This window comes from Triturus cristatus, chromosome 4_1, assembly GCF_964204655.1.
Source record: "Triturus cristatus chromosome 4_1, aTriCri1.1, whole genome shotgun sequence".
Lineage (NCBI taxonomy): Eukaryota > Metazoa > Chordata > Amphibia > Caudata > Salamandridae > Triturus > Triturus cristatus.
Window position 1 is genome coordinate 113,233,926 of NC_140585.1, and position 24,773 is coordinate 113,258,698.

At 47.2% G+C, this 24,773-nt stretch overlaps 1 long non-coding RNA gene across 1 annotated transcript in view; it reads right to left on the reverse strand.

Annotated features, from left to right (window-relative positions):
• Nucleotides 1-24,773, reverse strand: part of LOC146844061 (uncharacterized) — a 111,307-nt gene that overhangs the window by 25,844 nt on the left and 60,690 nt on the right. The window contains exon 3 of the long non-coding RNA XR_014981122.1: nt 13,705-13,794. This is a non-coding gene — a long non-coding RNA (uncharacterized LOC146844061). The remainder of the gene's footprint in view (nt 1-13,704; nt 13,795-24,773) is intronic.

Here is a 24,773-nt window from a genome sequence, read left to right on the forward strand (position 1 = left end):
GCACCATATTGAGATACCTGCTCGCGATAGACCGGAGCAAAGTCAAAGTTTCAGGTCGACCGCGATGGAACCCTGAGCGGCTACAGCTTGCGGCAGGTCTCGGTCTCAGTTTCTACCTTCACACTTAGAAACTTTTCTGCAGCTTTTCTTTGCGAGGCCCCTCGAAGCTCCCAGCCAGTCTGGATCTGGTGAGGGTTTGCCGGCTTGACCTGTAACGAGGTTGCGGTTAACTTCCCTGGAACGGACGTAAAACATTTCTCAAGAACGCTTCAGCGGGGCAACCCAGGAATCCCGACCAGTATGCGATGGAAGGCAGGCGGCTTGGCTCTCGAGGTTGCTCCCGGTCACCTTTTCTACGAGCGGACTTAGAAACTTTTCGGGAGCTTTTTCTCGCAGAGTCTCTCGATGCTCCTCATAAAGCCAGATCCGGTGAGGGTTCGCCGGCTTCAGATTTTCTCTAGTCCCGGTCAATTTCTGGAAGTTGGACCCATGGAGCTTTTAGCGAGACAAACCTGGATGGCTTGGCCGACTTGCGGTTGAAGGTAGGCGGTCTGACTGACCAGGTTGAGTCGGTCCCTCTATGGAGCTTTTTTTCAAAGTTGGTCCAAAGTTCTCCAAACTTCTTGAACTTCTTCCTGAAGGTTCTCAAGTAGTCACAAAGTGTCTCAAACTCACTCCAAGGGTCAGGAAGCTCCAGGATGGTCCTTGAAAGTTGAGGATGTCAGTTCCCACAATCCACTGGTACAAAACTCTTACAAATCCACTGATGGTTCTCCAAGGTGTAGATTTTTGTTGGTGATGTTCCAGTTGAGCTCTTTTAACCTGTAGCTTTCAGGGACTCCACTCTTTAGCTCCTTTTTCAGCAAAATAATCCACAGGGCTGTAGTTTCAGATGATGCAGTATTCAGAGTAGGGGTGGGCGGAATGTGCGTAATCGCGTTACGCAAATCTCAGCGAAACGGTAAAAAATCTCCGCGAACACGCAGAAATTCCGCGAACACGCGGAATTGCTTGTTCGCGATACTTTTTTCCTGTTCGCGATCGCTGTTTGCGTGCTCGGGGTGAAATATCTCACGAACACGCATATTGAGAACGCGAACAAGCAAAAAATTTCGCGAAGTCGCGGAACGCAGATTTTTGGGCAATTTCGCGTTCTCCGCGGAACGCGAAATTACCCAAATTCCGCAAATTCCGCAAACGGAACGGAATTTCCCGCCCAGGCCTAATTCAGAGGTCAGGCCTTAAAAATCTTTGCACAGCAAAACTTCTCAGCAGGGCACTATTTGCTTCAAAACGTTTCAAACATCAGATCTGGAGAGCTCTGCCCCTCTCAGCTACTTATTCAAAATTATCTGGGTCAAGCAGCAGGTCACTCCTGACCAATGGGAGCAGTGTAACTCCTGAAAGGCAATGACTACATCCTGTGTACTGGGGACTTCTAGACAGTTTCAATCCCCTGCCCTATTATATATTAGGGTCTTATGGGGTAGGTCATGCCAATTACAGGGGTACCTCACCATACCATAGTGCACCTAGTGTATGTTAGGTGCTTTAAATGTATTCTAATGTGTTTCTTTCAACATAGCACTGACCTTGGGCCTGGTTAGGCAGAGCCCAGAGTCAGTCAGAGTCAGTTACCACCAGCATCAATCAACAAAAGTTGGGGGGTGCCCAGAGCACAGGATGACTTTGCAACATAGCTCCCCCCCAATCGAAAGGTGATAGGTTACTAACCTACACCCTGGTAGTCCTCATCAGCTAATGGAAAAACCTGGAAAGTCCATCTGTATTGGCATGGGCAACCCTAGGTCTGTGTTCCACTATAAAGTCCATTCCCTGTAAAGAAATGGACCACCATAACAGCTTGGGATTCTCCCCGCTCATCTGCATGAGCCATGTGAGAGGTCTGTGGTCAGTTTGAACACAAAAGTGAGTTTCAAACAAATATGGTCTCAACCTTTTCAGGGACCACACCACAGCAAAAGCCTCTCTCTCAATGACACTCCACCTCTACTCTCTGGGAAGAAGCCTCCTACTAACAAAGGCAACTGGCTGATCAAGGCCCCCTTCATTTAGCTGTGAGAACACTGCCCCAATCTCTTGCTCTGAAGCATCTTTCTGAACCACAAATTCTTTTGTGTTGTCAGGGGCCAGTAGTACTGGTGCTAAAAACATAGCAGCTTTCAGAGTGTCAAAAGCGGTCTGCCCCTCTGGGGTCCAAATCACCTTCTTGGGCCGCTTTTTAGAAGTGAGTTCTGTTAGAGGCCCCACAATGTTCCCATAATTTTGAACAAATCTTCTATAGTACCCTGTCAGCCCAAGGAATGCCCTGACCTGAGTCTGGGTAACAGGAGCTGTCCAATCCAAAATAGTTTGGATTTTAGCTTGGAGAGGCTTTACATGGCCCCCACCTACCAGGTGGCCCAGGTACACCACATAACTCTGCCCTATTTGGTACTTGCTTGCCTTAATAGTCAGGCCTGCCTGCTGCATGGCCTGAAGCACTTCCCTTAGGTGGCTTAAGTGATCCCCCCAGGTAGAACTGTATACAGCTATATCATCCAGGTAAGCTGCACTGAACTGTTCCAACCCAGACAAGACCCTGTTCACCAACCTTTGGAAGGTGGCAGGCACATTTTTTAATCCAAAGGGCATTACCTTGAACTGATAATGTCACTCTGGTGTGGAGAATGCTGACCTCTCCTTGGCTCCATCATTGAGGGCAATCTGCCAATAAACTGAAGTCAAATCAAAAGAACTCAGGTACTTAGCAGCCCCTCACCTATCAATGAGCTCATCAGCTCTAGGTATAGGGTGAGCATCAGTCTTTGTGACTGCATTCAATCCTCTGTAGTCCACACAGAACCTTAACTCTGTGGGTCCCCCCTGAGGATTAGGTTTGGGTACCAGCACCACTGGACTGGTCCATGGACTCTCAGACGGTTCAATTACCCCCAGTTCCAGCATCTTAGCAACCACAGCTTTAATGCTGGCTCTGACATGGTCAGACAATCTGTACAGTTTATTTTTGACAGGTAGGCTGTCACCAGTGTCAATGTGATGCACACACGCCTCAGTGATGCCTGGGGTCAAAGAGAACAGGTCAGCAAACTGCTTCAGCACTTGCTTACAGTCTTTGTGCTGCTGGTCTGTCAACTTGGGAGAGAGTACAACTCCCTCTACTGACCCATCGTGCACATTAGTGGAGAGGAGATCGGGCGCAGGATCAGTTTCCTCCTCCACACCCTCATCAGTGACCAGTAAAATGGTCATGTCTGCCCTGTTATGGTAGGGCTCCAATCTATACACATGCAAGTGCCTATGAGGGTTCCTGGGGGTGCCAAGGCCAACCAGATAGGTAACCTCACCCTTCTTTTCTAAGATTGGATAGGGCCCACTCCACTTGTCATGGAGGGCCCTGGGAGCCCCAGGCTCCAACACCCACACCAAATGTCCTGGAGTATACTCAGGCATAGTAGCCTTTTGATCATACCAGTGCTTCATGAGCTCCTGGCTGGCCTCCAGTTTCCTGTTTGCCTTGTACATGTACTCTGCCATTCTAGATCTTGGCCTAGCACATAGTCAAGCACATTGTCCTTTGCTTCTTTAAGAGGCTTCTCTAAAGATTCTCTTAGCAGGCTCAATGGCCCCCTCACAGGGTGTCCAAAAACCAACTCAAAGGTACTGAAACCAAGCCCTTTCTGTGGCACCTCCCTATAGGCAAACAGTAAGCATGGGAGGAGAACATCCCATCTCCTCCTGAGTTTCTCTAACAACCCATTTATCATGCCCTTCAGGGTTTTGTTGAATCTACCAACAAGATCATTTGCTTGTGGGTAATAGGGGGTAGTGAATTTGTAGTTGACACCATACTCATCCCACATTGCAGTCAGATAGCTGGACAGGAAGTTTGTGCCCCTATCTGACACCACCTCTTTTGGAAAACCCACTCTGGTGAACACACCAAGTAGTGCTCTAGCCACTGCAGGAGCATCAATGGTTCTAAGAGGTATGGCTTCAGGGTATCTAGTGGCATGGTCAACTACAACTAAGATACGCCTATTCCCTGATGCAGTAGGTGGGTCCAGGAGACCAACAATGTCCATCCCCACCCATTCAAAAGGACCCCAACCAGTGGCAGTGGTATTAGGGGAGCCCTTGTCTTGCCCCCTGCCTTGCCACTGGCCTGACAGGTGACACAGGAGCTGCAAAACTCCTTTACCTTTTCAGACATATGGGGCCAGGAGAAATGGTTCACCAATCGGTTCCATGTCTTTGTCTGTCCCAAATGTCCTGCCAAGGGGATATCATGACCCAAAGTCTGGATGAACTCTCGGTACTTCTGAGGCACCACCATCCTCCTGGTGGCCCCCTCCTTGAGGTGTCTGGCCTCAGTATAAAGCAGCCCATCTTCCCAGTAGAGTTTATGTTATGTTATGTTATTCCGTTTTATATAGCGCGGCTAATACCCATAGGTGTCCTGGCGCTGTAGAACAGAAAACCGTCCTGAGTGAAAGATGGTGTGACAGGTATTAAGAGGTAAAGAGGCTGGTCTTAAGCGCCTTCCTGAATTCTAGGTGATTGGGTATATGTCTCAGGTATAGCGGTAGTGCATTCCATGCAGTAGCGGCCTTTACCAGAAAGCTGCGTCCTCCCCAGTTAGCTTTGTTTACTTTGGGGACTACAACCAAATTAGCCTGAGAAGACCGCAAAGTTCTTCCAGGCGAATACCATCGGAGGAGCCTGGTAAGTTGAAGCGGTCCATTCTTATAAAGAGCTTTGTGAGTCATACATAAAGCTTTGAACCGGATTTGTTTGTTTATTGGGAGCCAATGTAGTTTTTTTATTTCGGCGGAGATCGAGGCATATTTAGGAATGCCTGATATAAGTCTTGCCGCCGCGTTTTGCAGCAGCTGCAGCATTTTAAGTAGTCCTTCTTGAATGGTGATGTAAAGACTATTACAATAGTCAAGTCTGGATAGAGCAAGGGCCGAGATAACCGTTCGATGTAATTCTTTGGGAAGCAGTGGAAGTATCTTCCTACATGATCTAAGAATGAAAGATGTGGAGGAGATAACCGAATTGACCTGGTCCTTGAACAAAAGTTTATCGTCTATGATGATGCCCAGGTTCTTGACTTTCCTGCTGGGCGTAGGTAATGAACCCATTGAGTCTGGCCACCATGTAGGTGTCCAGAAACTGGGATCGTTTCCAAACAGGACTACCTCCGTTTTATTGGAGTTTAGTTTGAGGCAATTAAGGGTCATCCAACTGCTCACTGCTGACATACACTTATTAAAGTTATCCGCAACATTGGTAGGTGGAGCAGGTAATAAGGATACCACTATCTGGGTATCATCTGCGTATGATGTGAGGTTGAAACCAAAAGATTCTACCAATGATGCCAGATGTTCAACGTATACGTTAAAGAGAGTAGGACTAATAGAGGATCCCTGTGGCACACCGCATGGCAGGGAGAAAGCTTTAGCAGTAAAGTCTCCCAGCGAGACCGCCTGGGTTCTGTCTGCTAGGAAAGACTTGATAAGGCTCCAAGCTTTGTCTTTGACTCCAATTTCTTGAAGCCGGTCCATCAATAAGCCATGATGGACCATGTCAAAGGCTGCAGACAGATCCAACATGATCATAACCGCCTTACCACCCTGGTCTAAAGTCTCTCTAATTTCTTCTGTGGATTTGACCAGCGCCGATTCGGTGCTGTGTCCTGATCTGAAACCATACTGAGTAGGGTCTAATCCATGTGCCTCATTCAAGAATCTGCTTAGTTGTGTGTTCATGATTTTCTCAATAAGTTTGGCAGGGAGAGGCAGCCTTGATATGGGCCTAAAGTTATTTGGGTCAAGGGGATCAAGCTGGGTTTTTTTTAATAGCGGTATAATGGAAGCTTTTTTCTAGGTCCTCGGAAAGTAACCCTTGACAAATATTGAATTAAAAATAGATGTGAGGGTTTCCGTGACTGGTTCGGAGGCTAGCCTGAGTACTGAAAGGGGGCAAGGGTCCATCGGGGAGCCTGATCTAGTTGAGTCTAAAAGTTTAAGAACCTCCACAGGGGAGGTAGGTGAGAAAGTCTTTAGCGTCCCGAAGTTATTAGCAGACTCGTGTGAGTTTGGCGCCCCAAAAATGGTTGAATGGGTAAAAGTTGAAAAAATATTATCCACTTTTTCAAAGAAGAAGTTTGCTATTTTGTCACACAGTTCTTGGCTGGATTCGAGCTGTGGAGTGGTAGGTTCAGCTAGGGAGCTAACCGTTTTAAACAGTTCCTTGGAAGAGTTTCCTGCTTTTTTAATTTTAGCGGCGAAAAAATCTTGTTTGGTTTTAGAGAGATGTTGTTTGTACTGAGCTAAACAAATCTTATATCGTTTTTTGTCCTGCGAGTTATATTTAATGCGCCATAGTCTTTCCAAACGTTTACACTCACGTTTCATTTCTCTCAAGTCTTGAGAGTACCATGGGGCGGATGGATGAACTCTGAAATTGCGTCGAGTTATCCTGGGGACCAATTGTGTACATGCTGAGTCCAACCACATGGAGTAGTCAGTGGCTGCGGCCTCCAAATCCTCAGAAATATTAGGGAGTGATTTTTTCAGCATCTTATTAAAGACATCGGCATTCATTTTTTTCCAGGAGCGGTACTCCGTGTAATTGGTCGTAGTTTTTATTACATTTTGCATTGAAGGTGAGATCAGGAAATTAATAGCATTGTGATCCGACCAAGTGATTGGTAATATTTCATTCACGGTGACTTCAGTGTTATTGGTGAAAATACCGTCTAAGGTGTGACCTGCTTTATGCGTGGGTCCAGCAACTCGTTGAGTTAGATCAATTGCCTTAAATAAATCGGTGAGTTTAATGGTGTCTGGATCATCTTCCATTTCTAAATGGAAGTTGAAATCACCTAGGATCGAGTAAGAACTTGATCCTAGTTCGTTTTCAAGTACTGGCTTTTGTTAGGAACCCTGCTTTGGGACCAGGTGGTCTGTATAGTAAGGTACCTCTAAAAGTATATTGATGGGAGAGGCGAAAGCAGAAGTCCAGTGCTTCACAGTCAGCGTTGGTGGAGTTGTTAAAAGTGACTTTAAAAGATCCATGGTAGATTATGGCTAATCCGCCACCTTTTTTATTGATTCTATTCTGGGTATGGCAATTATAACCGGGGGTGTGGCTTTCACAATGTCAGGGCCAGAAGCTTCATCTGTCCAAGCCTCAGTTATAAATGCTATTTTTATCCCTTCGTTTTCTATGAGGTGGGCCAGTTCAATGCTATGTTTTACTAGGGACCTGGCATTGAGTAATAGACATTTAATACTTTTATTTATGCCTGCCCTAGTAGTGTTTTTGTTGTTGTTGGCTATCTTATGCCCTAGCAGCTGAATCCTAGTTCCACATTTGGTACAAGTGGTCATACTGGGGCCAGTTGAAATATCCGGAAAAATGCATTTTCGATTACAATTAGAATTAGTAATGCTTAGTCTGTGCAGCATCTCACTTGAATAGGTCCTACGCCCTGAGAAATCCTTAGTGAGCCGGCCAGGGGTAGTGGCACGGGGCGCGGGCCAGGCGCGGATGGGCGCAGACGGGCTTGCCTTGGGTGCGCCTTGGGCGCGCCAGCATCGCGCCCGCTGCGCGCGTCCGCTGCGCGCTCGTGCTGGCATCGGCTTTTAGTAGAAGAGTACCGTGGAAGCCTAGAGCGCCGACCCCAGTACAACAAAGATGGCGGCCAGCCCTCGCTTAACCAGGTAGAGTAAAGGTTCTGTGCAAATTAGCAAGTCAAACGTTTCTCTGTGCAAAAATCGCCTTAGAATAAAAGAAGGTTAAAAACAAGTTTAAAATTGTTTACCAAACCTTGCTGACAACGCGCCTGCTGTCACACCCGGCTCAAGCCTCAGGTGTCTTCTGAGCGCGCTCGCGCTGGCATCGGCTTTTAGTAGAAGAGTACCGTGGAAGCCTAGAGCGCCGACCCCAGTACAACAAAGATGGCGGCCAGCCCTCGCTTAACCAGGTAGAGTAAAGGTTCTGTGCAAATTAGCAAGTCAAACGTTTCTCTGTGCAAAAATCGCCCTAGAATAAAAGAAGGTTAAAAACAAGTTTAAAATTGTTTACCAAACCTCGCTGACAACGCGCCTGCTGTCACACCCGGCTCAAGCCTCAGGTGTCTTCGAAAGCCACTCTCATCCCCTTCCTCTTGTTTAGAAGCAATCCGCCTCAAGCTCTCAAGGGTGGGTCAGTCATGCTGTCCCTGACTGAACTCCTCTCTGGAGGGTCCACCTGCTCCTGTCAGTTCTGCCAAATCTGACAGCTCTGGCAGGGATCGAGTCCCTCCCGCTGAGGCCAGATCCTCCCCAGCAGGGTTAGATTCTTCCTGCACCTCTGGAGTTTCCTGGGCTGGCTCACCAGGCCCAATACCCTTGTCCTTGGATGCTTGGCCCTTTGTTCCAGGATGCAAGTGTCCAGCCCCTCCCTTCTGGCTAGTCTGTGACCTAGTCACAGCACATACCCACTCAGGGAGCTCCAATATTTTATTATGGCGTCCTCTCTCCACATCTGACCACTGAGAGGCTTCAAGATCATTGCCCAGTAAACATTGGACTGGGAGCACCTTTGACACAGCTACCTTCATAGGGCCTGTCACACCTCCCCATTCCAAATCCACCACAGACATAGGATGGAGTTTGGTAGTGCTGGCTGCATAATTCACCTGGTGAAACTCTCCAGGTAACAACCTCTCTGGAGGCACCAGTTCATCCAGGATCATAGTCACACTAGCCCCAGTGTCTCTGATAGCCTTAACCTCAGCCCCATTCACTTTAGGCCTCTGCTTGTACTTGTCCATGTTTGGAGGTAAGGCAGCTAGTGTGGCAATGTTCACCCCGCCCAGGGACACTAAGGTTTCTTCCACCACCTGACTACCCCTCTCTGGGGCACCACTCTCCACCCCTACAATTACACTCGCAATCACTGTGGATGGCCCCTTAGGGGGGAGCGTCTTTGTGCACACAGCATCTCCCTGCTTGTGCCCTGGCTGGTTACAGTCAAAGCACTTACCCACGTTTGAGAGATCAAAGAACCTACCAGACTTTTCCTGAAACACCCTCCTTGTGCAGTTTTTTGTTGATTTTCGGAGGACGCCTTAGTTTTGTGCACTTCATTTCCCTGGGCTTTCCCTTGGGAAGGGACCTGTCCTCCTTTCTTCCGGTCACCCCTCTGGTGCTGAATGGAAACCCGGGTTCTCACCGACTCATCAGCTGATTCCCCCAGCTCTCTGGGGTCTGTCAGCTTAGAGTACACTAGATACTGGTGTAACTTCTCTTCTGCACAATTAGTCAAAATATGTTCTTTCAATAACAAATTATACAATCCCTCATATGTTTCAACTTTGTTACCAACAGTCCAGCCTTCCAGTGCCTTCACTGAAACACCCACAAAGTCTACCCAAGATTTTGAACTCAATTTCTGGGTGCCTCTAAACTTCACTCTGTACTGTTCTGGAGACCAAATCTCTTTACGAGATATGCCTTCATCTGCTGGTAAGATTCTGCATCCTCTCCCTTCAGGGTCAGGCGCCTATCCCTTCCAACTACTAGAATCAACTCCCACAGGAGTGCACCCCAATACCTAGAGTGGACCCCACTCATTTTAAGGGCCCTCTCAAAAGCTGCTAGCCACCTGTCAATGTCATCCCCCTCAGTGTACTTGGGCACTATGCCCTTGGGAAGTTTAGGTTCTAATCTACCACCCCTGGACATCTCAGCATCTTCTTCAGTTTCACTGCCGCCATTCCTCTTCTCCTGCTCCCTCTCCCATTTTCTCTTAGCCAATTATAATTTCTCCTTCTCCAAGGCAATCAACTCTAATTGAGCCTGAAGCTGTCTCTCTGCAAGGTTCAGTAGTGGTACCTGAGTAGGCGACCCTTCCCCACTCCCACCACCACCTTGATTCACCTGGCTAACACTAGTCACAATGGAAGAGGTCTCATCCTCATCCCTCTCTTGGGTTGGGGGGAACATCCTCCCACCCCCCTGGGTTTTCCTCAGCTGCCCTGGCCCGGGCCTTTAGGGACTCAAGCAACCCTGCCTTCCTCATCTCCTTGGTAGCATGCAGCCCCCTAAGCCTACACTGTGCCCTAAGATCAGGTATCTTAAACTGGGACAGTTTAGCCAGGTCAAGCTCCATGGTTCTCTAGTTTCGGGTCACAAAAAACTAGGCACAACAGACTTAGACCAATTTGGAAAAATCAAAACAATGGATTAAAAATAGTTTAGTCTAAATTCCAAAAATCAACTCTGACCAATCAGGGCAGAACACTGGAAGGTTGAATTTGGACTTACAAACAAGAAAGTCTTATAACTACTTTTATATGTGCACTTTAGGAGAAATCCAACAATATAATATTGTTGGGTTTAGCCATACTATTCTGGAAAGTCTTCGAAAGGTAGCTCTATCTCCTTCCTATCAGGAGTTATTATTTAATAACTTCCTGCAATGTTAACCTATAGGGCATGAGATTTGCAATGTGAAAAATTACTTTGACCAGTTTTCTAACACCAGGGCTTATAAAAACATATTTTATAAGTACTTGCCTTAGATATATATATATAGGAACCCCACCACATGTGCACCTAGGGGAGACTTTAGGGGTCCTGAATCTATAGAAATATTGCAGATCCCTCTTCCCCAGTGCTCCTAGCGTAAAAGTCAAATTTGAGCAGCACTTTACCACAATGTGGGGAGTGAAATGTAAAATTTCACTTTGCCCAGGCATATAAAAACTCATTTTATAAGGGTGTACCTTATACATTTCTGACCCCCCAGCCCTGGGATACCTAGGGGAGACCCTGGGGGTCCCTAATATAACAAAACATTGTAGGTTATCCATTTTTAAGTGCCCCTACCACCACCGTTGAGTTTGGGCACAATATACTGTTTAAAAGCAGTCCTGGCACCCAGTGCTGCTTTTAAACTGTCCTCAGGCTTCAGCAGTGCACACATGCAAGTGCAAAAAGAGCTGCTGGCCTTTAAACTGCCATGCCCCAGGGTACTGGGGACTTCTAGGCAGTTTCAATCCCCTGCCCTATTAAATACTAGGGGCTTATCGGGCAGGTCATGCCAATTACAGGGGTACCCCACCATACCATAGTGTATCCTAGTTCATGTTAGGTCCGTTAACTGTATTCTAATTTTTTTTTTCAGCATAGCACTGACCCTGGGCCTGGTTAGGCAGAGTCCAGAGTCAGTCAGAGTCAGTTACCACCAGCATCAGTGAACAAAACATTGGGGGGTGCCCAGGACTTAGGATGACTTTGCAACAGATATTAAAAAAATTAATCCAACTTTATCCAGTTTTCACAGGTCGCAGTGCAAGCAGCGGCATCAGTTGACGAGGCTGGAGTTGATGGCGTTGGACTCGGTGGACGGGGCTGCAGTGTGGGATGGGGCAATGCAGGCATCGGCGTCGATGTCAGCGTGGTGCATCATCATCGGTGAGACCAGGGCTGCGATGTGAAGCAAGGTGATGCATCGTGTTCTCCACAAGCTGTGTCCGCAGGTCACGGTGCAGGCAGGAGCATCGATGACGAGGTTGCGTCGCCATCAGTAATACCAGGGTCACGATGTAAAGCAAAGCGGTGCAAAGTGCGGTGCCCACAGGTCACCCTACAAGCAGCAGTTTAGTGACACCATCAGGCAGGGATGTCGGTGAGACCAGGGTTGCGGTGCAAAGCGGGGCGATGCTGTCTGTGGTGCCTCCAGGTCACGGAGACGGCAGCAGTGTCATTGGGGGCATCGTAATTGCTTTTCTTGTGTGGCTACTCAAAGCATGTGCTGTAGGCAGATGAACTTGAAGTCTTTGATGTTTCAGAGACTTTTAACAGGAGGCAAGCTCTACTTCAAGCCATTGGAGAAACTCAGGTAATAGGTTTCAGGGTGTTCAGTTCAGTCCTTTCAATGCCCAAGACAGAAGCAGCAACTGCAGGCCAACCCAGCAAAGCAACACACAGCAAAAGGGCAGTCCTATTCCAAACAGCTCTTCCACCTCTTCTTCTTAGCAGGTTCCTTAGTCCAAATGTGGTCTGAAGTTCTGGGGTCAGGGCCACAATACTTATTCGTGTTCTGGCCTTTGACGTAGGCATACTTAAAAGACAGTCCTTCTTCCTCCCAAGATCCAGTTCTTTCCTTCTCTGTCCCAGTCACTCTCCAGAAGGCAGAGATTTCTTTGAGCAGAACAGGTCCAGCCTTATGCATGTGTCAGTGATAACTATTCCCACTACTCTTATCCCAGGATGACCCATCAGCCCGGTGATGGGTCATCAGGAAGTGCGAGGCACACTTAAGCTCCCTTTGTGTGGCTGTCTAGACTGTATGCAAAAACCCCAGCTGTCAGCTACAAAAATGTGGATTCCACATGCAGGCACAGAATGTTTAAGTACGAAAAAGCTCCCTTTCTAAAAGTGGCATTTTCACACACACAATTTAAAAACCTTCTTTGCTAAAAGATACATTGTTAAATCTTGAATTCAGGGAACCTAACCTCCAATTTCTTATCTCTTCCCTATTGAAAGTTTCAAAGAACCTATGGGAGAGATAGCCTTTCAATAGTGAAAAAGGAAATGCACAATATTTCACTATCCGGACAAGTAAAACACATCACTACATGCCCTACCTTTTACCTACACTGCACCCTGCCCATGGGGCTGCCTTGTGCCTACCTTAGGGGTGACTTATATGTAAAAAAGGGGAAGGATAGGGTCTGACAAGTATGTGCACTTGCCAGATTGACATGACAGTGAAAATCCACGCATGCAGACACTGCAGCAGTAGGTCTGAGACACCTTTGAAGGGCTACTGTGTGGCCGGCACAATCAGTGCTGCAGACCTACTACTAGCACTTGATTTACAACCCTTTAAAGGCTTATAAGTAAATCAAACATGCCAATCATGGATATACCAATCAATAACCCAATTTACATCGTGAGCATATGCACTTTGGAGCTCAATAGCAGGGGTAAAGTGCTGAGAGTCTTAAAAACAACAAAAACGAGGTAAAAAACAGGAGGCAAAAAAGCACAAATTCTGGGGATAAACCAGCCAAAAATGCCAGGTCTAACAAGAACCTTAGTGTTATTGTTAGATACACAGATGTCAATTAGGGGTAGTCCATAGTAGTAACTGCTACCCCTCGCCCTACCTTTCACATCCATGTCACTGTCATTGATAATTCTAGCTTGGGGTAATGGAAGAGGTTCAAGTCCTTGCCCTCCTAGCAACAAATTGGAGAATGTGGTGTAGCTGTGGGAGTGGCATTTGGACAATCCTGCAAAGGGAGCAGAATGTCACTTCTGACATTGTTTTGAACTGCCTCCCATGATTTGATACTGAGGAAGTACATGTCAAGGTGTGCTTAATAGGTTTATTTATTAAGCAAGAGTGTGTTGTGGAGCTCTTTCTGATCACACAGCTAAAGTATGGAACAAACCACATCTGCTGGTTAGGTCTCAAAGAGACGACACTAAAATTAGGACACTTAAAAATGTGTTTATTCAAACATAATCCTTGCATTTGAGTATTTGGGGAATTTTAATCTTTACAGCATTGTCAGCTGTCTTAGCTGATCCTGATCAGCGCCCATAGGCCCTTTGGCCGCTGTGTGTGCTTTATAAACTTTTCAAATAAATAAAAAACATAAATACTCACAATAATGCTTACTGACGTGAAAACACCTATCCTCATTATAAATACAATCCGTGATCACATCCTTTGTGCGGTAACATCTGAGGGCTCCACCTACAGGGGTGATGAGGGTGGAGAGAGGAATTAGGGATGAAGAGGAAAGGTGAATAGAGGGGAAAAGAGAAGAGGAGTGGAGAGGAGAGGAGGGGAGGGGAGGGGAGGGGAGGGAGAGGAGAGAAGGGGAGAGTAGAGGAGTGGAGTGGAGAGGTGAGGTGATGTGAGGTGAAGTGAGGAGAGGTGAGGTGAGGTGAGGTGAGGAGAGGAGGGCAGGGGAGGGGAGGTGAGGGGAGAGGAGGAGACGTGAGGGGAGGGGAGAGGGAAGGGAAAGGAAGTGAGAGCAGAGGAAAGGAGGAGAGGGAAGGCCAAGAATGACGTGGGAACATGAATGAGAAGATGTGACGGTTATGGGAGAACAAGGAGGAAAGGGTAGAATAGAAGTGATAAGTTGTGGGTCAGAAAGCAGCAAGTTGAATGAAAATATACATGTGAAAAGAGAGGGACACGGGTGAGGAAATGAGGGAAAGCGGGTCAGTGGGAGAGAGAAAGAGACCAAAATTAAACTCTAAATGAATGTGAGAAATGGGAAGAAATACAGGAAGTGTGACAAAGAAAGATGCCCTAGAGAGTAAGGAGAAGTAAGGCGTGAAATTTGTCAAGAAAAAGTTTGAAAGTGAGATTAAGAAGGACAGAGAAAGTAACATATGAATAAGGCATTAAAATCCCGATATTAGGAATTAAAAATACAGTGGTAGATGTAAAAATGGCTGTGGCCATTAAAAGAGATATAATTAAGAAATACATTTTTCATCCAGAATCTTTAGACCCTCCTTTACCATACTCTTCATTCCTCCACTTTCCTTTAACTCATGAGCCAGGATAAATTATGTTGGGAGATGGGGTGGGTGAGTAACATATGAAACACCCTTCTAAAGTAGCTGCACTTATCATCATCCAAAAATACATTATTTTGGTTATAAACCTTAAATAAAACATACAATGTCACACAATTTGTTGTCGTAGTATTGACAAAGTGCATCATAACACGGAGGTCAGAAGAAGAGAAACTCCACGTAAAACTGGATCAGAGCACAGTTCAGTGACAAAAACCTAGAAATCGGCCCACTAGCCATCTGACTGTGCTTAAAAATCTACTGATAGAACTAGTGTCATTGAGTGCACCAACCTCATACACAAACATAAGTATATAATAGGCAGTCAGTAATGATGCATTAAACTGCACACAGCACAAATAAAATACAATAAGGGGCATCAGATAGTAAATTCATAGCATAAACTAATATGTCCATAACAAAAAATAATACAAAGATATTAAATAAAACATCAATTTAATGGACCCAGCATATGCTAAAAAGATTTTAAACTCTGTACCTTTAATCTTTTTAATCAAGCGTGCAATGTGCACAAATTTGCTCAGGCCAAAAACAATATAAGGCAAAGTATCGGTTAAAAATAATCTAAGGTCTTGTTGTAAAGTGCAGAAACCATAGGTAAGACACAGAGGTCCAATCTATTTGTGTCTAGGTTTCACATACATCAAATGGAAAATTAAAACATGTTCGATATTCTCAACAGCATAATTAGTGCACAGTTCACATAGGCCCCATTATCGGAGCCCTCCACTAAGCTGTATGCATATTGATTTTAGGACTCCAAAACGAAACTTCATAAACAAGGACCAAGCCTATGTTTAAGGAGGGTGGCCATAAATATGGGAATTAAAATGGTTATCTGGGAAATTATCTTATGAAATTATTTTCTTGAACAGCTAGATGGGTTACAGATGATTTCTCCCAGATTTCAGTCCCACAAAGTGCTGCTGTTTGGCCTTGGCCTGGTAGATCTCAAAGGCCAGTGAAATGGCCCTAGATGGGGCTGCCTTAAAAAATGTCAAAATAGCAGCTGGCCTATGTGTGAGTGTGGCCTTGCTCTTCTCTAGGTGTGGCCACCAAGAAAGCCTGTCATCAAGCTTTATTCCCAGATACTCAGAACTAGCTGCTCTGTCTAGAATCTTACCTCCCAGTCGCATTTTCCCCTTGTAGCTCATATGTTGATTGAAGATCATTATCTTTAAATTAGAGATGTTTATTTCCAAACCCCTAATTATACAATGGGATTGAAAAGAGGCCACTACATTTTCCAGTTCCCTAGGGGCCCTGGAGATAAGGATAGTATTGTCTGCGAACAATAACGCTGGACCAGTTAGCCCTTTTAACTTAGGTGAATCATTAACGAAGCCATTAAGCTAGTCAATTACTTCATTTATATATAACAAAAAAAGCATAGGGACCAGAACACACCCTTGTCTCACCCCCCTCCAAAAAGGGATGTATTCTGTAAGATCACCATTGCTGCCCCATCTGATCTGGGCGCAATTTTCCATGTGAAGCCTCACTATGATGTTGAGAAGGGTAGGTGGAACTCCCATGGACTGCAGTATTTCCCATGGGAGATCTTGGCACAAGATCGAATGTTGCTCTCAGGTCCATGAGTGCAAAGTATAAATGATCATTAGTTGGTTTAGTATACTTCCATAAGATTAATGTCAAATGGAAGACCTGATCAACCGTCCCTATTTTTACCCAAAATCTGATTCAAAGGGTGATAATATGCTGTTTTGCAACATTCAATCCTCCAATTTATTAAGGACCTGGCAAGCGAAGACTTTTTGAAGAATATAAAAACGGCTCATGGGCTTATAGTTTGAGGGATGTCCTTTGCCCCTTTATTATAGACTGAAATTATGTCAGCCCCTAACCAGGTAGTTGGAACTTGGACAGCGGTAACAATAAAGTTAGACAACACTTTCTTGTAAGGTACCCAAATTGTTGGTTATGATTGTAATAAGTCTCCCAGTATTTTATCAGACTCAGGAGTCCTCCCTGGTTTTAAGCTCTATATAGCAACCAGAGTTTTGGTCATGGAAAAAAACAATGTGCAAAAGATGTGAAATATTACTGCCCTCTATTGGATAGATAATGCCCTGGGGAGCAGTAGCTAACAGAGTATAGATGTGCAAAATGATGCTCCCACTTGGGCGGTTCAATGTGATATGCAATTCTTAGTACACCCATGGACGATAATGTTCCAAAATAATGTCGTACACCTACATTTAGAGGCCTTAAGTAAGTTGAAGCAGTTATCTTCCTCCCAGTTGGTGTCACAACCGTGTTCAGGAGCACACGGCGGGGTGCCACTAACCTGGCTAGAAGGCAGCAGGAACGACGGTTGATGCAGAGTCCCTCTCTCCCGAAAGCGCGTCGTGCCCTAGAGAGAACCACCCTTCTCTATGGACAGACGTCCCCCCGGGAAAGGAGGGTGGAACAAGGAATCCTGTGGGGTAGTGTCGAGGTAGATAGGAATTAGGTATTGGCAGGTCCAGCACACGAGCGTTGGTAGACCAACTGAAAGGACAAAACAAATGGTGAGTAGGTTTCCCAACGTTTCTCCGGCAGACACACACCCGTATGGTATCAGTGAAATGAGTCCCCCTTCCTACCTGATTGAAGGTGGAGGAACTCCGAGAATCCTCTCGTAGAGGCGGGTCCCACGAGATAACTAGCAAGAATGTGTGTTAGCGCTATCCTCTCACTGTTGACTTCACAGTGAAAACGCGCTGCCCAAGATCACCGCTATCGGTGCTTCCATCTAATTACCTAACAAAACAAGAATCCCCTAGTAAGTTTTAGGGGAAGGAAAGGACGGGGGTTGCGTTGAAGACACCCGACCTCCGGCGGGGACAACCTTCCGCCTGGCGTCTTACCTTCGCGCGGCGAAGCTGGAACTGGGAACCGAACCAAAAGCTCGGGAACAGCTGGGAGTGAAGCACGCCCGACCTCCGGCGGGGACAACCTTCCGCCTGGCGTCTTACCTTCGCGCGGCGAAGCTGTGACCGGGAATCGAACCAAAGGCTAGGAACAGCTGGGATTGAAGCACGCCCGACCTCCGGCGGGGAACACCGTCCGCCTGGCGTGTTCGGAAGCTTGAAGAACGGGAATGATTGTCAAGCCCCGTTTCTCGGCATGGGCGGGGCTATATAGCCTCCCAATCAGGATGCTAGCTGGTCCTAGTGCTCCGTGACGGCCGAGAAAGGTGTTCTGGGAGGTGTAGTTTTAGCTGTGGTCGTTGTGCGATGCAGGTCATGACAGAACCCCCCCTTGAGGACCGCCGTCTCGGCGGTTGGCCAGGTTTCCCTGGATGCTTCGTATGGAATTTCCGGATTAGTCTTGGGCAGTTCAAGTTCGAAAGAGGCTCCCAGGTTCGATCTTCCGCCCCATATCCCTTCCAATCCACTAGATACTGTACCCTTCCCTTCACTGTTCTAGAGTCCAGGAGTTCTCGGACTTCATATTCCGCTCGTCCTTCGATTTCCACAGGTGGGGGATGTACGGGTAGTCGCACGTCGTCTGGACATGGCTTTAGTAAGGATACATGGAAAACTGGGTGGATGTTCCAGGAAGGGGGAAGGGTCAGACGTATGGCTACTGGATTGATCACCCGTTCAATGCAATACGGGCCTATGTATTTTGGGCCTAGCTTACCCACCCCCTTGAGGCGTAGGTGTTTTGTTGCTAGCCATACCTTATCTCCAATCTGATAGCTAGGTTCTTGGTTTCTATGTTGATCGGCATATAGCTTGTGCGCAGTTTGAGCGTCTTTCAGTTGGCGTTTCGCTTCCTTAAGGATTTGTCGGAGATGAGCGTGGTGTTCTTGTATGGTGGGGTGCTTGGTCTCTGCAGGCCAGTCGAACGGAAGCATGTTAGGATGGTACCCATGTAAGCAATAAAACGGGGAACAACCGAGGGTAGAATGATCAGCGTTGTTGTAAGAAAACTCAGCTATCCAGAGTAACGGGAACCAATCCATGGCGTTTTGTAAGGAAAAGCAGCGTAGATACTGTTCAAGGGTTTGGTTGAGACGTTCAGTCTTCCCGTCTGTTTGGGGATGATAGCTGGTTGAGAGCCTTGTGTCCACTCCCATGGTGGTGCATAAGGCCTTCCAAAATCGGGATGTAAATTGGGAGCCCCTGTCGGTGATGAGTACCTTGGGTAGTCCATGTGCCCTCACTACATGTTGAAGAAAGGCGAGTGCTAGTTCGGCAGAGGTAGGTAAGCGTTTTAGGGGAATGAAGTGCCCCATCTTGGTGAGATGATCAACTACCACTAATATGGTGGTGTAGCCTTGGCATGAGGGCATCTCCACTATACAATCCATTGATACCGTGTGCCATGGATGTGCTGGGATTGGGATGGGACGAAGCAATCCTGTCGGTTTCTTATGGCTGGTCTTGCTTTGGGCGCAAATTGAGCATTTCCTGATGTATTCCTTGATGTCGTTTTTCATGGTGGGCCACCAAAATGATCTCTCTATGTATGCGATGGTTTTATTTTCTCCGAGGTGTCCTCCTATGGTGGTGTCGTGGGTCCAGGACAGTATTTGTTCTTGATGGGCTTTTTCTGGGAGGAATAATCTCTGGTCATGGTATAGAAGGCCGTTGATGTCGGTTCGAATCTCTGGGTGTTCGGCGATCCATTCTTGCTGATCAAGATGTATGTGGGTTTCCTGTAGTTCTTTCAGAAAGGATTCTGAGAAGGTAGTGGCTAGAGACTGTGGTTGAAAAACTTCCACCGAAAGGATAGGAGGACTGTCACTGACTCCTTCAGGGGAGTCTTCCTGTGGACATGGTAGGCGTGACAGGGCATCAGCTTTTCCGTTTTGGGCTCCTGGCCTGTATTTTATCACAAAGTCATAATCCGAAAAAAACAAGGACCATCGGAGCTGTCTGGGTGTAAGTGCTTTAGCCGACTTTAGGAACAGCAGGTTCCGATGATCAGTGTAGATTTCCACGGTGTGCCTGGCCCCTTGAAGATAGTGTCGCCATTCTTCAAATGCTCGTTTGATGGCTAGGAGTTCTTTGTCGGTGATGGAATAATTAATCTCACTGGGACTCAGTTTTTTAGAATAATAGGCCACCGGATGTATTTGGCCCGTGTCGGGGTGTCTTTGAGAGAGGATGCCTCCTATGGCATATTGTGATGCATCCGTCTCTAGTTGATACGGCAAACTGGGATCGGGGTGCCGTAAGATGGGTGCGTGGGTGAAACGGTTCTTTAGTTCCTGAAATGCTTGTTCTGCTTCGGAATCCCACACAAAGGAGATGTTCTTTCGGAGTAGACGCGTGATCGGATGGATTATTCGTGAAAAGTCCTTGATAAAACGTCTATAATAGTTGGCAAATCCAAGGAAGCTTTGAATGGTCTTGACATTACTGGGAGCTTTCCAAAGCGTGATGGCTTCTACTTTTCCTGCGTCCATCTGAAATCCCTGGGCATTAATGATATATCCCAGAAACGCTATTTCGGTCACATGGAAAAGACACTTCTCCAATTTAGCGTATAGGGAATGTACTCGGAGTCTGTCTAGTACGGTTTTAACATGTACCTCATGTTCCTGGAGGTTTTCTGAGTATATGAGGATATCGTCTATATAGACTATGCAGATGGTATCTAACAACCCCCGCAGCACTTCGTCCATGAAGAATTGGAAAGCGGCGGGGGCGTTGCATAGTCCAAAAGGCATAACCTGGTACTCATATAGCCCAAATTTGGTCCTGAAAGCTGTCTTCCACTCGTCCCCAGTTCGTACTCTAACCAGGTGGTATGCCCCTCGTAGGTCTAATTTCGTGAAAACACGAGCTCCTTTCAACTGGTCCAAGAGGACGGGAATGAGGGGCAGAGGATAGCGATTTTTTACTGTTATTTTGTTTAATGCTCTGTAGTCAATGCAAGTCCGTAATTCGTCACAGTCCTTCTTCGATATAAAAAAAAGGGGTGACGACGCAGGAGAGGAGGAATGCCGGATAAATCCAGAGGCAAGGTTCTCGTCCAGATAAGTTTTCAAGTATCGGGTTTCTGGCTCTGTTAGGGCATACACCCTACTACATGGTATGTTGGCTCCGGGAAGCAGGTCTATCCGGCAATCGTACGACCGATGGGGGGGTAAACGTGTGGCTTTTTCCTTGTCAAAGACGGAGAGGTATTCCTGGTATGGTATCGGCAATACTGTAGTGCAACAGTAGATTTCCTCCTCACATCCTTCTGCCAACATCCCAGCCAACGTACTATTCTCCTCTCCCATGGGTTGAGATTCCACGAGGCAGTGTTCCCTGCAGTACTCGGACGTAAGGGAAACGGATCTTTCAGCCCATCGGATAATGGGGTCATGCAGGGTAAGCCAAGGCATCCCCAGGATTAGGCGGAAGTGAGGGGCATCAATGAGATCAAATTGCAAGGTTTCGTGGTGATTCCTTCCCACTTGCATGGGGAGAGGAACCGTGCGATATCGGATGGGTCCGGAAGTAAGGGGTTTCCCATCCACTGCCTTGACCACTTCGGAAGTTTCTTTTCTGACGTACGACACGCCGATGGAACGTGCGTATTGTTGGTCAATAAAATTCCCGGTGGCTCCTGAATCCAGGAGTGCAGCCACCTCCACGGTAGCAGTGGGTCCCGTCCATAGCTTAACGCACACGTTCATGTGTGCTACAGAAGGTTGGATGGTGTTAGCAAGGGAAGCTGAGACCTGTTCTAGCTCCTTACCCAAGGCAGTGGTCTCCTGCGGTCTTGGGCGCTCTAGTTTTCCGGAACTGGGAGGAGAGCTGCAGCTTGTTTCAGAGACGGGTTGGGTCTCTCTGCAGCGTTAGCTCTGGCCCGGCACTCTCGAACGAAGTGCCCGTTCTTCCCACAGTATAAACAGAGCTTTTGCTGCCGACGTTTTTCTTTTTCTTCTGGCGTCAGTGGACCTCGCAGTCCTCCAAGTTGCATCGGTTCCGTTCCGTCGGTGGTTTTCACCGGAAGATCCAACAAGGCCTTTGTGCGGATGGGAGGTAAACGGACTTCGTTTCTCCCTTTCTCGTTTTTTCGTTCTAGCAAACGATGGTCCAATTGGACCGTGAGTTCGATCAGTTCCTCACAGGTGTTGGGTAACTGGACAACTTGAGCCAGGACGTCTTTTAATTCGCTCCTTAATCCTTGAAAGAACAGCGTCGTTCTTTTTTCTGGAGGCCAGTCTGTTTCTACGACGAGGCGATTAAAGGACATGATATACGTCAGTAAGTCTTGGGATCCCTGCCGGAGAGTCAAGAGCTCACGGTCGAGGGACATCATGTGGGATTTTCGGTCGAACAACTTTCTCATTTCTGTGCAAAAGTCTTGAAAGTTGTGAAGTACGGGGTCGTTGCGTGCCATCAGGGGGATGGTCCAACTAGCGGCATTCCCTCCCATGTATGACATCATAAATGAGGTTTTTGCCTCATCGTCACGGAAGATTGCGGGTTTGCACAAAAAGTGGAGTCTGCTGTGATTCAGAAATACTTCAAATTTCTTCGGATCCCCGAAGAATCTCTCGGGAGGGGCAAGACGGATGCTTTGCGTTTGTAAGACGTCGACGGTGGGGACGGAGGCGTCTTGTGGAGTGGTTGACGAAAAGGACCCTGGCCCTGGTGCTCCCGCTGTGGGTGAGGTAGCCGAGAGAGGAGGAGGAAGCGTCCAGTCTTTAATATAGGACCTTTGTCCTTTTTCCTGGCGTGAAATGCAGGCAACCTCCCTTCGGAGCGTTCCCAGCTCCTTTCTTAACTCCTGGTTTTCCATTCTTGATGTGTGTACCTCTTGCTGTAGTGCCGCCAGGCCCTCGAGCAAGGAGGTCATAGCCATATTGGGGTCCATCGTCCGGGCTGCCTATTCAACTTGGGCTTGACAATCTGTCACAACCGTGTTCAGGAGCACACGGCGGGGTGCCACTAACCTGGCTAGAAGGCAGCAGGAACGACGGTTGATGCAGAGTCCCTCTCTCCCGAAAGCGCGTCGTGCCCTAGAGAGAACCACCCTTCTCTATGGACAGACGTCCCCCCGGGAAAGGAGGGTGGAACAAGGAATCCTGTGGGGTAGTGTCGAGGTAGATAGGAATTAGGTATTGGCAGGTCCAGCACACGAGCGTTGGTAGACCAACTGAAAGGACAAAACAAATGGTGAGTAGGTTTCCCAACGTTTCTCCGGCAGACACACACCCGTATGGTATCAGTGAAATGAGTCCCCCTTCCTACCTGATTGAAGGTGGAGGAACTCCGAGAATCCTCTCGTAGAGGCGGGTCCCACGAGATAACTAGCGAGAATGTGTGTTAGCGCTATCCTCTCACTGTTGACTTCACAGTGAAAACGCGCTGCCCAAGATCACCGCTATCGGTGCTTCCATCTAATTACCTAACAAAACAAGAATCCCCTAGTAAGTTTTAGGGGAAGGAAAGGACGGGGGTTGCGTTGAAGACACCCGACCTCCGGCGGGGACAACCTTCCGCCTGGCGTCTTACCTTCGCGCGGCGAAGCTGGAACCGGGAACCGAACCAAAAGCTCGGGAACAGCTGGGAGTGAAGCACGCCCGACCTCCGGCGGGGACAACCTTCCGCCTGGCGTCTTACCTTCGCGCGGCGAAGCTGTGACCGGGAATCGAACCAAAGGCTAGGAACAGCTGGGATTGAAGCACGCCCGACCTCCGGCGGGGAACACCGTCCGCCTGGCGTGTTCGGAAGCTTGAAGAACGGGAATGATTGTCAAGCCCCGTTTCTCGGCATGGGCGGGGCTATATAGCCTCCCAATCAGGATGCTAGCTGGTCCTAGTGCTCCGTGACGGCCGAGAAAGGTGTTCTGGGAGGTGTAGTTTTAGCTGTGGTCGTTGTGCGATGCAGGTCATGACAGTTGGATTTGCTAGAGTGTATAGGATCTTGTAATAATTGGTTCTAGCAAGTTTCACCCCATCAAGGACTGCTTTGATTAACTGCTTTAAGTAATGTAGATGTGTCCTTTCAGCACTCCTGGGTGAACCATGTAGAGGAGCCTGTGTCTCTGGAGATCATTGGATAAGTTAATTTCCCCATTTTGTTTTTTTAAATTCAGCAAATATTTGCTTGTGAAGCTTAACTAATGGGATCTGGTCAACTCGACCATTAATATAAGGTTAAAAAAAATTGTGAAAGCTCTGGTAGATTAAAGCTGCTGTGTCCTTATTTTCTAAAGTTCTAGGCCACTTGACAAACCTATAATTATTCCCAACCTGAATGACAGGGTGAACTGTCCTAAAGGAATATAATGGTCCTTCTAACATGGGATAAGACAACAGCAAGTTCAATGGATAATGATCACTGTCGGTCCTAGTGTTGACTTTAAATGTAATCATTTTATGCTGTATAGAAATATCCAATAGAATATCATCTAACTGACTATAATTCAATCTTCTGGTAAATTAAAGTTATCATTGTTGGTCAGACAAAGACCTTCTCTTAAAGGCACACAGACCATGTTGCAAAGTTAAAGAAAGTAATTGACTGGCTGTGAAGGTATAGAGAATGCAAGAGGTGGAAGCCAGTAAACTTACTGCCACTTTGCTGCTACTTTGCCGGTATCTTGCGGGGGAGTGGGACAGGACTACACGTCCCTGGCCTCTTAGGGGCACACAGCCGCCACCGACACTGATTCCTCACCCCCGGAGGTGCCTTTAAAACATCCTGAGGGCTGCCGCAGCACGGGCTGCGCACGGGCAGGCCAGTCTGCGACCGTCCGGGGCAGGTCTAGGCTGGGCTGGGCTACCTCCCTTGGTCCCTTAGGAGCAGCCAACCATTGGTAAGGAGCTATTGCATTTTGTTTGCTTTTCCCATTGAATATCTTATTGTTGAAGTATGGGCAAAACGAAATTACCTACCACTGTGGGAAAAATGCCCATGAAAAGTGCACCTATCACCAAGTACATGAAAAATGCTGTGGGACTGATTAACAGTGAGATTATGCATGTTGAGGAACAATTGGCAGCCACCAAAACCGCACTAGACGCTGTTCTAAAAGAGTCTGTCCCAGAGGGTGGGCATGACTCTTTAGCACTCATGAGTAACCTGAGAGATAAGGACACTGAGATAGAGCTACTTATCACCGATACACATAATAAGGACACTGTACCTAATTTGGCCAACC